At 43.6% G+C, this 14,467-nt stretch overlaps 1 long non-coding RNA gene across 1 annotated transcript; it reads right to left on the bottom strand.

The window, feature by feature from the left end:
- Positions 1-7,901: 7,901 nt before the first annotated feature.
- On the bottom strand, positions 7,902-13,559 carry LOC130540622 (uncharacterized). Its single transcript, XR_008954620.2, has 2 exons — positions 12,864-13,559; positions 7,902-9,121 (listed from the first exon to the last, which is right to left on the bottom strand). It is a non-coding gene; the product is annotated as an uncharacterized LOC130540622 (long non-coding RNA).
- Positions 13,560-14,467: the final 908 nt, after the last annotated feature.

The following is a 14,467-nucleotide window of genomic DNA, read 5'->3' on the forward strand; positions in this document are numbered from 1 at the left end:
GTCTGTATGCAAAATAAGCTAAGTAGTTAACTAATAAACCAATACATACGCCTCATACCTTATACAAAATCTAATTTAAAACAAATCAAAGGCTTAAATATAAAACTTAAAACTAGGCTGGGTGCAGTGGCTCACACCTGTAGTCCCAACACTGAGGCAGGAGGATTTCTTGAGCCCAGGACTTTAAGACCAGCCTGGGTATCAGGGTGAAACACTTTCTCTTAGAAAAAAAAATTAAAACTATCAAACTTCTAGAAGAAAACATAAGAGTATATCTGCATGGCCTTGAGTATGGCAAGGCATTTTTAGATATGAGAGCAAAAGCAAGATTCATAAAATAAAGAAATAAAAATTGTACTTTATCAAAATTTAAAACCTTTGTTCTGAGAAAGACACTGTTAAGAAAAGCAGAAGACAAGCCATAAATGATGAAAATGTTAGCAAACATAAATCTGATAAAGTATTTGTTTTCAGAGCATATATTTTTATAGAACCCTCAAAACTCAACAATATGAAAAATAAAATACTGGACAAAAGATCTAAACAAGAGGGGATACATGAATGACAAGTATACCTATTAAAAGATGTTCAGCATCATTAATCATTTAAGGAAATTCTAATTAACACCAAGGGTTGGTAAATATTAAGATTAAGAGCAACTCTGAAATCTGCAGGTGGGAATGCCAAACAGTACAGCCACTTCAGAAAACAATATGGCATTTTTTTGTAAAGTTAAACATTCACTTGCCATAAAACTCAAAAATTCTACTCCTAGGTATTTACCTAAACAAATTGAAAACTTACATATTATCAAAAACCTGTACCTCCAATAGCTTTGTTCATGTTCACCAATTTGGTGAGAAATTGAACAAACAAAATTTGGATAAACAAAATATGATACATCTATGCAGTGGAATACTACTCAGCAATGAAAAGGAACAAGTTATTAATTCATTCACACAACACTAATGAATAATAAATGCATTTTTCTAAGTGAAAGAGCAAATTCAGATCCCAAAGGCTACGTATTGTGTGATTCCATTTACATGACTTTATGAAATAGATAAAACTACAGGGAAGGAAAACAAAACAGTAGTTACCAGGGGTTGTGGGTAGAGAAAGAGGCAGCACAAAAGAATCTGGGGGATGATGGAGCTGTTGTACAAGATGGTGACGCTACACATTTTTCAAAACCTGTAGAACTGTACACCACAAAAAGTAAATTTTATGATATATAAATATTAAATGTATGTAAATATTAAATATATGTAAATATATGTAAATATTAAACATAACCTCAATTTCAAGAGAATACAAGATGAAATAAAGACTACAGCAACTGAATCTAACTGTATTGTAGATAGCAAACACTTTGAAGGGTTGATAAAGAAAAGAGATGATCTAAATAACTTTGGAAAACAGGTGTTTTGATCAGATGCTGTAAGGCTGAAAACAAAAAGAGCTATGCACAAACATTTGCATTTCTTTCTCCCAGGAGTATAAACTAGCAATTTTGAAACTACAGGTATGAAATGGTTGAACAAATAAGTAAATATATTGTCGATAGTAAGTGCCAGATTTCTCACTCTTGGGGAAATAGATTACAAATAATCAAAGAGGAAATTCTAGAATGAACACTGTGTTATTGGGTTGGCTTTGGAGGTGTCAGCATTAATCCATTTTTAACATATATACAAATTGGTATGTTCTCAATTGTGTCCTCCCAAAATTTATAGGTTGAAAGCCTAATCCCCCGTGTGACTGTGTATTTGGAGTTAGGGCCTATAAGGAGGTAATTCAGGTTAAATGAGATCTTCAGGGTGGACCTTAATCCAGTATGACTGGTCTCCTTATAAGGAGAGGAAGTAATCAAGAAGGCAAGTGCACAGAACAAAGGCCAAGTGAGGACACAAGGGGAAGGCAGCCTTTTGAAAGCCAAGCAGAAGGCTTGAAGAGAAACCAAACCAACCGATGCCTTGATCTTGGACATCGGGCCTCCAGAACTGTGAGAAATAAATTTCTCTTGTTTAAGATGCCCAATCTGGCATTTTGTTATGGCAATCATAGCCAACCAAGATACAAACAAACACAAAGATATAGAAAAATCTATGTATATATTTAGGTTAGTATACACACATACATTTCCTTGTGGGTCTGCTGAGGGACCTTAGAAGCAGTGGCACCAATTTAGCAATGAGCACACCTAACTCCCAAATCTTGGTTCCTAAGTACCATTCTCCAATGAAAGAAACCAGAGATTTTGGGGAAAGCAATTGATTCCAGGGCTGGGGCAGGGAAAATACAAGAGGATCCTAGAGTATCTTAAGGCACCAGAAAGTAAGGAAGTGCTAAACAAAAAAATTAAAAAAGATAGGACACATCAAATGGAAGAAGAAGTCAACCTGGAAGAGCTCTCAAAGAGCAAAGTCAGAACATATGAGCAACAAAATATATTATGAGAGGAATGGATTTCAATCCAGAGAATAAAACAAATATCCATGAGTGAGTCCATACTGATGTTGATAGATTATTAAATAAATAAATAAATAAATAGAGAGAAGGAACAACTCTTCCTTAGAAAGGAATTCCATTACTGAATGTAAAAGGAATTAGTGCAAGCACTCCTAGACCACCACAGGTAATTATTGCTTAAGGTAAAATCCACCACTGAATGTTAAAACCAATGAGCAAAAGAGTAAGAAGAAAGAGGATATTTGTGTAGCTTCCAAGTATCTCCCCTCAAAATGCTTTTTAATTGCAAAATATCTTCTCCCAACTTCTTGTTAACTGCAAAGGAAAAAATAGCAACTTTACAGTGGCCTCTGGCCAGCAGCAGTTTGATGAAGTGATCAAGGTTAACATCATAATACTAAGATCAATGTCATGTACCCTGATATGGTTTGGCTGTGTCCCCACCCAAATCTCATCTTGAATTGTAGCTCCCACAATTCCCACATGTCATGAGAGAGACCTGGCGGGAGATAATTGAATTTTGGGGGCAGGTCTTTCCTATGCTGTTCTCATGGTACTGAATAAGTCTCATAAGAAGTGATGGTTTTATAAAGGATTTCCTTGCACAAATTCTCTTGTCTGCCACCATGTAGGATGTGTCTTTCGCCTTCCACCATGGTTGTGAGGCCTCCCCAGCCATGTGGAACTGTGAAGCCATTAAACCTATTTTTCTTTATAAATTCCCCAGTCTTGGGTATGCCTTTATCAGCAACATGAAAATGGGCTAATACATACCCCCCAGCATGAGTGCTGCACATCACCTCTGTGCTGTTCTGCAAAATATGTAACTTTAATCATGAGAAAACACCAAACAAACCCAAATACCCTATAAGGTATTATCTGGCCGATGCATTTCAAAAATATCAAGGTCTTGAAAGAGAAGAAACAACTGAGGAACTATCATAGACTGAGGAGACTAAGGACACCTGACAATTAAATGCAGGGATTGGACCTTGGACCAGAATGAAAACCAATGTAGAAAAACTAATGAAATCTGAGTACTATCCAGTTAAATGCATTGTATGAATACTAAATTTTGATTATGGTACCATGGTTATAAAATATGGTAACATTAGGGGAAGCTGGGTGAAGTGTATGCCTGAACTATCTGTCCTGTCTTTGCAACTCTTCCTCCTGAGATGAAAGGAAGAGAAATAACAGGCAAAACTGAATCTTTTAAACTTGGAAAGAAGGAAGATAGTTATGGAAATCAGTGAATTGGTATTATTAGTGAACAACCTTCACTACCACCTAAAGTGAATGGAAAATCAATCTATTTCATAGGACATGTTGATAGAAACTCAACTAGCAAACATGAGATTAGAAGTTAAACAATGCAAGTGAGCTCTAGCCCGGCCCTATGGCTCTCCCTGCAAAGTCTGATCAATTACTTAATGTTGCTGGGACTCAGCTTTTTCACATGAGGCTCAGTTTTCACCACATTAAAGATGGTGATAACACTAATGATATCCCTTAGGGAAACAACATATTTAAGCTGTGCCATGGAAAAAGAGGTAATTTCTGTTTGGGATTCTGTTTCTTCATCTGGAAAATTGAGCACAGGTTTCTCTCAGGTCCTGTCTAGTTACATGTACCTCTAAGTGCTCCATAAAATATATTATATAAACGTTGTAAACCTAGATGATGGGTTGATAGGTGCAGCAAACCACCACAGCACATGTACACCTAGGTAACAAACCTGTGTGTTCTGCACACGTATCCCAGAACTTAAAGTAAAATAATAAATAAATAAATGTTGTAATAGAAGAACAAGATCAGATTTTCTATATTCACTCATACCTTTCTTTGACGAAAGCAAAATGTGAGCTTTTTTATGTCCGTGGGTGGCTTTTCAATAGCACATGTATTAAAACTTAAGTAAAATTTACTCTAAAGATAAATATGAGAGGTGGAAGGGGACAATTCCCTTTACAAAAGCATTTTTGATTTATAAAGTTTTTAAAATGCTGAACCATGATATTTGTATAACTGTTTTTCAAAGGCAAAAAATGTAACTTAATTGTGATATAACCAATTATTAATTGATGCCACTGATATACTTGATATCAGCTGCATCACTAATGTCAGCTGTGTACCCATGGAACACACATATGGTAAATCTGTATATCTGCATCTGTGTGTGTATATTCAAACAAGTAACTGTGGGATGGAGGTTATTTTATATGTTAGAATACCATATTAAAAATGTGCCTGGAAAATAACCCGCTCCTTAGCTCTGACTCACATCATTGTTGATCTTGGTGGGTGCCACTGTCCTACCCAGCAGTTGCAAGGGAGCTGAAGTGAGAGGGCCTAAACACCAGCAATGTGTTCCCTTCATTCCTGTCCCCACTGGGGCAGGCAGGAAATGCCAGCCTCCTCACAGGAAAGCCTGTTGTGGTGAGATTTCCCGATTTACTATATAAATGCAAGAAAGCCAGATACAGGAGGAGATAAGTGCTCAAGGTTGTGAGTGCTTATCATCTCATGGGGTTCTGGGCCCCACAGTCATGGCCAGTTTCTCTTGTAGGGATGCAGGCCAAAATTCAGTTTGGTTCCAAGTGGAAAGAACTGTGCAACTGAAATATGCCAGTCATCAGACGACAATCATTCCAAACAACTTGCTGGCTATTCACCCTGAGTGATATCCTTTCTTTAGCAAATTAAGAGAACTTCACTCTTTGCCTTGACTGCACATCGGGCTTACCTGGTGCTGGGGTTGTAAAAAAGATTGGGGTGTCTGGTTCTCTAAGCTAATAGCTGAAGTCATGATACCTACTCGACTCTTGCCTCTGTTGACCTGTGACATTTTCAGTAGGAACACTCTTCCTGGCTCTGATGTTTTACTACTGATGACACTTAAGTAAAACATTTAGTGGAATGAAAAGGATAGAGACCTCAAAAGAACAAGACAGTCAAGCAAGTGGCAAGCTGAGAGAATAAAGGACATGTTGAATTAGCTCAATTTTTAATCAAGCATGCTCTAGGAGCTACCCAGGCCAACTCACTCTCTGGTCAGAGCTTGGGGAGGGGAGTGGTAAGGGTTGGTGAAGGAGAAGACTATTTCTTCAGGGTCCACTTCACTCTACGCCTCCTCTTCTAGTCAATTTCTGTAAAGTAGAACCCCTGATAATTATCACCTAAAGAAGCAGCTTCAGGATGTATATAGACAGGGAACTACAATTTCCTACTCTTTCTGTCTCCACATTACCAATCACTTTGAAGCAATGAAAATTTCAGAGTCAAATACTCAGCTCGTCTGTGTGTCTAATCTTTTAAAAAGAGAAAATAGGATTTGGATAAACATCTATGCCCCTGTTTCCCTCCAACAAAAATCTAGGAGAAACTTCAGCTCACAAAATCTGATTTTAAAACACACTAAGAAAATAAAAACATGCCCTTTACATTTGATCTCTTATCTAGGGAAGCCAGGTTCCCTCAGAGAGACTCTCAAGGCTGTGAGTCCCCAGTGTTTATTGTGTTTAGTGGGCCACATTGTTTCGTGTTCAGCTGTGAAATGCATTGAAGTACTACTGAGTGGTCATGCTGTCTCTCTGGGACCCCACTGTCCCCTGTCTGTCAAAGTTGAGGGTAATAATAATAATCAAACATCAGACATCAGACCAATATTTAATCAGACAAGTATTTATGCAACATCTTTTCTCTCTAGAAGTTAGAAGCACTTGACCAAACATATCTCAGTTCTCCAAAGACTGTCCTTAAGCACTAGTGCACTAGCATTAGGGATATCATGTATACCTTCTCATTCAACTATCTCCTCATGCTTCACCCCACTCCTACCAGCCCCATTAAGAAATACACCTAAAACCTTTATGTCAAATGTAATTGGCATTGGTGCAGCTTGACTTCTAGCAAGTTCTCTTTCTTTCTTTCTTTCCTTCTTTCTTTTCTTCTTTCTTTCTTTCTTCTTTCTCTCTCTCTCTTTCTTTTTTTTAAATTAAGGTCAGAAAGAAAGGAAGAGGAAAAAGATAATGGCATCTATGCTCTGGTTAACGTTGTTCTCTATTAACCTCAGTGGCTACAGTATGTTTTGTATTTCTGTGGCACTTTTCTCAATGGTGTCCCAAAGGATTTGGGGTTTTTTCCAACTAACACAATCATCTTCCACCTCAAAGTCTCAATGGGTGGACCAGTTGTCCCACTTATGCAATTATGTTTTGGATCCTTTAAAGTGGCTGATTCATTTCCCATCAAACTGTAATGTCATGCTTTTTCTACAAGGAGTCCCAAACTTTATGCTTTCTTTTAATTCTGTTCTCTTTCCTCCTTTTCAGGGTTGAGTAAGGCCAGATTGATAAAGAAAAGATAGCAATCTTTGCAAATCTTTGCCTTCTCATCAATAGCAAAGTGATATTACTCAGGTCCTTTTCACTCCTCTCTCCCCAGGACACACGAATGAATGACTGATTCCATCAGAAAAAGCATTCCACTCTTTAGAATCATACTGAAATTATTGCAAAGGATTAATTCCATAGTTTTTAAACAGGAGCAGCAATGGAGAATATTTCCCAATAACCTGAAAAAATATATAACCATAGATGAAACTAGCAATGTGCTCCTTAGAATTATGTAATTTTAAGCTAGAATAGGCCTCAGAGATTATGTAATAAAATATAATAAATTAATTGATGTTTATGAAGAGACAAACTTGAGAAGAAAAATTTGCTAAGGGAGTTGGAGGGATGAAAATACAGTACATAAAACTTTGGTCTTACAACTCCTCTTTGCTTTAATGCATAATCTTATTTGTCCTCCAATAACCTGACCTCTGCATCCTCAATCCTAGGGCACATTACATATGCTTGATTTATGAATGGGAGGAGGGTAAATCTGTTTGCTTGTGGGAGAACTTTTCTGCTATACCGGTATGAATGGCAGATCCCTCGCCCCAGCAGCCCCTCTTTTGTCCCTCCTGCTACCCATCCAAGGATTTTCTTCTACACCTGGGATATGTATGAGTGTGCCTCTTTCTCTCTCTCTCTCTCTCTCTCTCTCTCTGCCTGTGTGTGTGTGTGTGTTGGTACATGACGGGAATCGAAGGTCACACACATCCTGAAATCCAAAGCGACCCCTGTCTGATCATTCTTTCCATGGTCCTTGCTCTAGTTACTGCCTCTATTTCCTGAACTTATCTCGCTCACTAGATTTCCCAGCCCTTCTCTCTCCCTGAAATGCCCGGGAGCTCAATCTAGGTTTGCAGCCTGTCAAGGGCTACAAGAGGATGCAGATAATGAGAGATAAGGAGGGTGACTCCCTGTTGGCTACCCTTTAAAATCTGAAATTGCTTGTTTGAAGCACAGGAAGTGGCTTTCTTCCTTCACCATCATTAAAAGCAAAAAGAATAGAAAATCCACAAAGGAGGCAGAAACTCAGGGTGGTTTTGGACTTTATGTGGAGTGAAAAGAACCATAAAGACAGGAGCACTGCTTTGCTTTATACACAAAGCCACACATGGCAAAGCAAAACAAACAAAACAAAACACATTGTGGGTTCATAATAGATACTGATCATCAGAGTAGGTTCTAGAAGGGTTGAGTGAAACGAGTCACCATTGTTTATTCCCTTTTACTTACTTGGAGAAACCAAATCATGGCAAAATATTATTCCACAGTTGTATTGGTTTACTAGAGCTGCCGTACAGAGTACCATAGATTTCGTGGCTGGAGCATCAGAAATTGATTTCCTCGAAGTTCTGGAGGCTGAAAGTCCATGATCAAGTTATCAGCAAGTTGATGTCTTCTGAGGTCTCCCTTCTTGGCTAGTCGGTGGCTGCTTTTGCACTGTGTGCTCACACGGGCTTTCCTCTGTAATCGCACATGTCTGTAACCTAATCTCCTCTTCTTATAACGACACCAGTCATAGTGGATAATGGCCCACCCTATGATCTCATTTTACCTTGTTCACCCTTTCTAAGGCCCTGTATCCCATCAGCGTCACATTCTGAAGTATTGGAGCTTAGGGCTTCAACTTGTGAATTTGGAAGGGATAAAATTCAGCCCATAGTGCCAGTCATCAGGAGCACAACCAAGACTGGAACCCAAAGTTCCTAATCCTAGAACATTAATTTGCCTTATGTTCATATCCTTTCCCCGGGCTAAATAATCTTACAGAAGTATAGCATGTTCAAATTTGAAAGTATTTCATGATGATATAATGTAGCCCTCTCATTTGCCAAATAAGGAAGCTAAGTCCTAATTGTCTTGCTCAGAATGATGGAGTGCATGGATGATTCAGAGGGGCACTGCCCAGATATCTTCTCCTGCTCTCCTACTGGAGTGCCCTTCTTGGATTCCAATCTCTTGCTGCTGTAACCTCCACACCAGAGTCTCTTTCTACCCAGGCTCTGCATTGCAAATCTATGGCCCAGGGAAGCAGCTTGGTATAGGCTGGCGAGGGAGCATAACTGTGGGGCAAGAATCCCCTCCCCACCCCATTCTCCCTTTTGAGGGGTAAGTTGGCTTTAATGAGTCCTCCCTGCCCCCAGCTGCCTCTCTCTTGCTCCTGTTTCATGGCAGCTGTTGCCAATTTCAGCAATTTTCTTCCGGTGAATTGAAGGCTCCAGGTGACAAAGGGAGTTGGCCATATCCTCCTGGAAAATAAGATAGCCTGGGTTCCACTCTCACCCCACCCCAGACCCTGGACTGGGTGGCTAGGGCTCACTTTCTCAGTGAGCATGTCACAACCCTTCCCATCACCACCCCCCACCACATACACACACACAGCAGGCTTCCAGGTGTATGTCCATTTCTTAAACCCTATTTGAAAGGGACTTCAGATTCTTCCGCAGTTCATTCTCAGCTCATCTGTTTTCCTAAGACCACCAAGATTTTGATCATTTGCCTAACCCTTGGAATGAGTACCCATTCCGGCTTCTGAAATCACAGGAAGAATGGGAAATAGGACACACACACACACACATACACACACACACACACACATGAGTTTCGTACAAAGCCTAGGACACTGGCCTCTCCATCTGTGGCCATCTCCCAGGGTGCTTGGAAGGGGCATGATCTCTCTAGTTAAACCATTTATGCACAAATGAAGCAGACCCATGAGCACTGATTTTATGTAACCCTCCCTGCAAAGCAGAAAATGAATCAGTATCACTCAGGTAAAACTTTCCTGTCAGTTTTTCCTTAATAACAATGTGACACTTTTGTTTTGTTTGTTTTATATTTCTGTTATGAGTTATTGGTTAGACAGAAGGGAGGTAGCTTAATAGTTGTTCCACTTCTCTGCCTAAGGATATCAGTGTGGACGTTGGGTGTCTAGCTGTGAACAAAACAAGCTCAACTTTTGCTTTCAGGGAGCTTACAAGGTATTGGAAGGAGACAAACATTAAACAGATACATCTACAAATAAGGATGCAATAACAACTGTGAAAATGTGAAGAAGGAAGAGCTTCAAATCTAGAAGGATGTACCCAAGTGATCTCTTATAAATCTCTCTCAGGAAAAGAAGGAAGGAAGGAAGGAAAGAAGGAGGGAAGGAGGGAAGAAAAAAGGGAGGGAGGGAGGGAGGGAGGGAAGAAGGGGAAAAACTGAGGATGGTGAGATATTCGACAATTTGTTTAGTCCTCACTTTCTCTAATACAGCTGAAGCCTTCATTTTCAAGTCTCCAGGTTTCCTAAAGATAATCTTTCTTCAAAATGCATGACATCAGGGTAGGATGCATTATCTGATATAGGAGCATCTACTGTTTTATTTGCAGTTGTTTGGAATAGCATGCTTGTTCCTTTGGGAGGGAAGATGATCTCCCCAAGAATCCCAAGAACAAAAATCTGGGGCAGTGGCTCTAGTCCTTCAGCCCCCCCCCCAGGCCCCCTGTCTTGTTTTCCTAAGCAATGGTCAGGAATGTGGGGTGGGGGGCAGCCCAGCCCTCTGTGCCCAGCCCAGGCAGCCCCAGTCACAGTCCCAGGCTGGCCTTTCACCTCATTGCTCTCCCGGCTGCTCTTATTAAGCAGCAAAATGTTTCAATATGTGGAACTCTGGGGGAGGGATGGGAGAGAAAAATCGGGATATTGTTGAGAAGGAAATAACGAATAACCCTGCCGCCAGCCCTCATACCCCCCACGTGGGGAGATCTGGGTGATAAGTGTGTTTTCTCCTGAAATGGAATCCTAGCAATTGCCTTTTGGTCAGAAATGTCCAGAGCCAATTGGGGAAGGGGGTAGGGGGAGCAGGTACTAAATAAATTTTCTCGAAGATTCCAGAGCAAAGCAGTCAGGGATCTGGGTACCCAAGAAGGAAGGAAGAGAACGCTTGAGAAACAGAAGCCAACTCAGAGTGGTGCAGGAAGCTGTGGGGTTTGCTTTTGCTAACTGACATACTCCCATCTCCATCCTTACCTGTCACCTCTCCCCTGCCACCCTGCCCCCCCCCCACACCCAGGTTAGAAACAACTGTGAACAACTCCCTGTTGCCAGAGATCCACAGAGGAGAGTGAGGGGCGGGGTGCCGCCCACCCCAAAGCACAACCAACTCAGCAATGCAGATTCTATTTTGTGGGTAATGGCTCTGGGATTGGGCAGTGGAAAGGGCCCATATGAGCATTGACTCAGAAATCTGAGCCCCATTCAAGTGAAAGAATGAGCAACGTTCCAAATTTTAAGAAAACACAAATTTGACAACCCAGAAACAACTCCTTAACAAGAATGCTTTTAAATGTTTGAGGTTTTTTAAATTAAAACCTCATAATATGGCTATTTCTATGGCATTTGCAATCCACTTTGCTCTTACAGATACTGCCTAGAAAAAGTGGATCAAAAAGAGGTGTACTCTCGGTGGTGGTTGGGAGGGCGGGCGCAATAGGACTCAATAAGGGGAAGGAGTAACCCTTACGAAGGAAAAACATAAGGGCTCAAAAAGTAAAAGAGAACTTCACCGATATCAAGTTTGAGGAATGATTACTTGCATATCGATAATTTGGAACTTTCAAAGAATAAATAATCAGCTCAAAGAAGCCTGGGTCTGCATGTCTTCTTTTGGCTTCGCTTAGTTGTATGTCTTTATTTATGATATGCGTTCATGATTTCTAGCGTTCTTTAAAGTTTCCTAGTAACACAGAGTGGTTTCTAGAAAAGCAGCTGGGGGCAAACTGGTGGCTGTCCTATAAGAATAATTCATCAGACAGCAGTTGGAATATTGATAAGAAAGCGGAAATCAAATTACAAGAAGGGGAAAGAGAAAGGAAGAGGGAGTGGGACCCAGAGAGCTGGCGGGAGGCAGCGAAGGGGAAAGCTTCAGTGCACGCATAGCTCCTGCATAGCGGCTCCTGCAGCCCCCCAGGATGCGCCTGAGCTGAGGCTGCTTGTCTGCAGGCCCTAGAGAGAGGCAAACTTTGACTCCAGGCACGCAGCAGGTTTAACTCCTCACTGGCTGGGTTCTGGGAGCTCTGGGCACACAGGATAGGCACCAAGAACTAACACATCCTGGAGCTGCCCGGAGTTCCGCTCCTGCGGGCTTAGCAGGAAAGGGTGCCTAAGGTGAGTGCCCACTTGCGTCCGATCCTCTGGGGGCGATGCAGGGTCGGGGCGCCTCAGTGTGTCTCGCTGCTTGTTCTGGTTGCAGTCGGGAAATGTGGGACTTTGGGGTCTCCTCCTTTCTCCGGCTTTCTTTTTTCTCCTTCTTTCCTCTCTGTTTTCTTGTAAATTACACTTCGACTTTCAAAAAAAAAATGTAGGGGACCGGTGGGGTCGCTGGGGTTGGGGGAGAGACTGAAGAAAGTGCGCCTGGGCGGAGGCGGCGAAGGGAATCTCTGGGCCCGAGGAATATACCTTGTCCCTGCACTAGTGTGTGTTCTCTTGTGGCTTCAGGAGCCAAAAAAAAAAAAAAAAGCTGGAATTTGTTAGTGGGGAGAAAAGTGCTTTATCAGAAACACATTGGCTGCCAGAGAAGCTGTGAGCTGCCACGTTAAAGATGGTTAAGAGAAGGAAGGAAAGGAAGAGGAGAGATACGGCCGCCAGACTGGGCTGAGTCAGGGAGAGACCCACTCACGCAGAGGCACCTGGCAACCTAGGGTGGCTTTTGCGCCTTCCAGCCCAAATCATCAGGCCTAAGTAAGACTCTCCTGCCACTAAAACTGAGGACCTGACAGTCATTGTAGCAGTCTCTTCCCAAAAACCTATTTTCTAAGGGGCCTCCACAGACCTCCCTAACCTTGCGTTAGTCTTCCTCCGTCCCCGGGCCACCAGCGGGGAAGAGCAGCGCAGCTGGATGCTGGCAGAGAAAGGGTGGTGAGGAAGTCAAGCAGGTCTGTGCCCTGAGGGGCGAATGTTGGCAGCTCTGTAAGCTTCTGCTCCTCAGCCTGCAAGAAAGGGGAGTCCTACCTCTGTCCTGGTCGCGTTCTCTCCTCAACACGCACCAAGAACTAGAACATCCTGGTTTCCAGAACAAGCTGCAGGCATCCCCAGTTCGAAACTGCCCAGGCCCTGGGGGAGGCGGCAGTCTGATTTCAGGCAGGGGAGAGTAAAAGGACTGTAGGGAGGAGACCCAATGGTGTGAGGTGGCTCTCAGTCCTCACCGTCCCCTGGCCTGAAGCCCGGGGACGGGACCGAGGCGTAGGGAGAGTGCTCAACACCCAACCACTCGGATCCTCCCTCGCCGGACTAGGCGGATCTGAGCTTCCCAAACCCCTACAGTCTCTCCATCTGCATCCCCACTTCATCACCATCCCACCGTCTCTCCCTCGCTCCACTCGCGGGTAACCGAGGCTTCTCCCTCCCAGGCTGGTTCTTGGGCGTTCCCGACCCTTAGCAACCCACGATGTTTCAGACAGTCCCCGACACGTCGTCTTACGTCAAGGTAAGACATGGCAGCGTCTTTAAACAGGTGATGACCCCCAGCTTCTACCCCACCCGGGCCTATGGTCCCTTTTCCCTTTCCCCGGGAAAAAGGGGTAGGGGTGGAAGTGGGCCCTACTCTCGGCTCGTGGATCTCAAGCTAGGGCGCTCCTGGCCAGATGAGAGTGGCACAAACCCTCGGGAATCCTAGGTTGAGAAGCAACGCTCCTGGCGGCTAGTGTTTGGGAAACTTGGAGCAGGAGAGCCTGGCGAAGCCTGTGCAGGAAGACCGAGCAGCTCGCCGCGTCAGGTCCCAACGGGTGGTGTGCTCTGAGCGGCTGGCGCACAGCGTGTTCCCTGCATTAAGCGCGTGCGCGCGCTTGTGTGTGAGCGCGTCTGTGCATGTGTGCATGCGTGCGCCTGTTTGCATGTGGGCGTGTGTATGTGGGGTTGTGTGCGGGTATGCGGGCGCCACGCGCTTCTCCTACAGGTGAGACACGCGCTCAGTCCTCAAGCCCACCTTCTTTGGCCCCGCCCGCCCTTCGGAAGCGCAGATTGCTATATTTGATAGCACATCGAAGGGTTTTGGTTGTTTTTTTCTTTTCCTCAACAGTTTCCAAGAATGTAAACAAACTGAAGCTGGGACACCTGGGTTACAAGTTAAATGAAAATCCGCTGGCTGGGTGGGGCGGGGAGTGCGCACCAGGAGGCCCTGCCCATGGGAGGGGCGGCGACTAGGTCCCCTCACGCCACGCAGCCGCGACCTGACGCCCTCCGAGTAGGGACCCAAAGCTTAGGACCATCTGAGTCAGTCCGAGAGCGGAGGAGGAAGGACTCTCCGCAGTGCTGCAAACACCCGCACAGTTTTCCCAGCTCTCTGCCCCGCCCTCCCCATCCTGAAGCCCCGCCTCCAAGTGCTCCCCAGACCCGTCAGTGAGGCTCAGCTGAGCTCCCTCGAGTGTCGGGCAATGGACAGGGCAGTGCCTGGGCCTGTGTGATGGGGTGCAGACTCTCGGGTCCTGTCCAAGGATTGCCAATTATGCGTCCAACCCTCCTCAGATCTCTCTAAAGGAAAACTTGTCACACGGACGCGTCTTCCCGTGTGAAGCAGTCACTCGTCATTTCAGGAAGGGAAGGCCTAATCCTAGAGG

The sequence above is a fragment of the Pan paniscus genome, chromosome 9, assembly GCF_029289425.2.
Source record: "Pan paniscus chromosome 9, NHGRI_mPanPan1-v2.0_pri, whole genome shotgun sequence".
Classification (NCBI taxonomy): domain Eukaryota; kingdom Metazoa; phylum Chordata; class Mammalia; order Primates; family Hominidae; genus Pan; species Pan paniscus.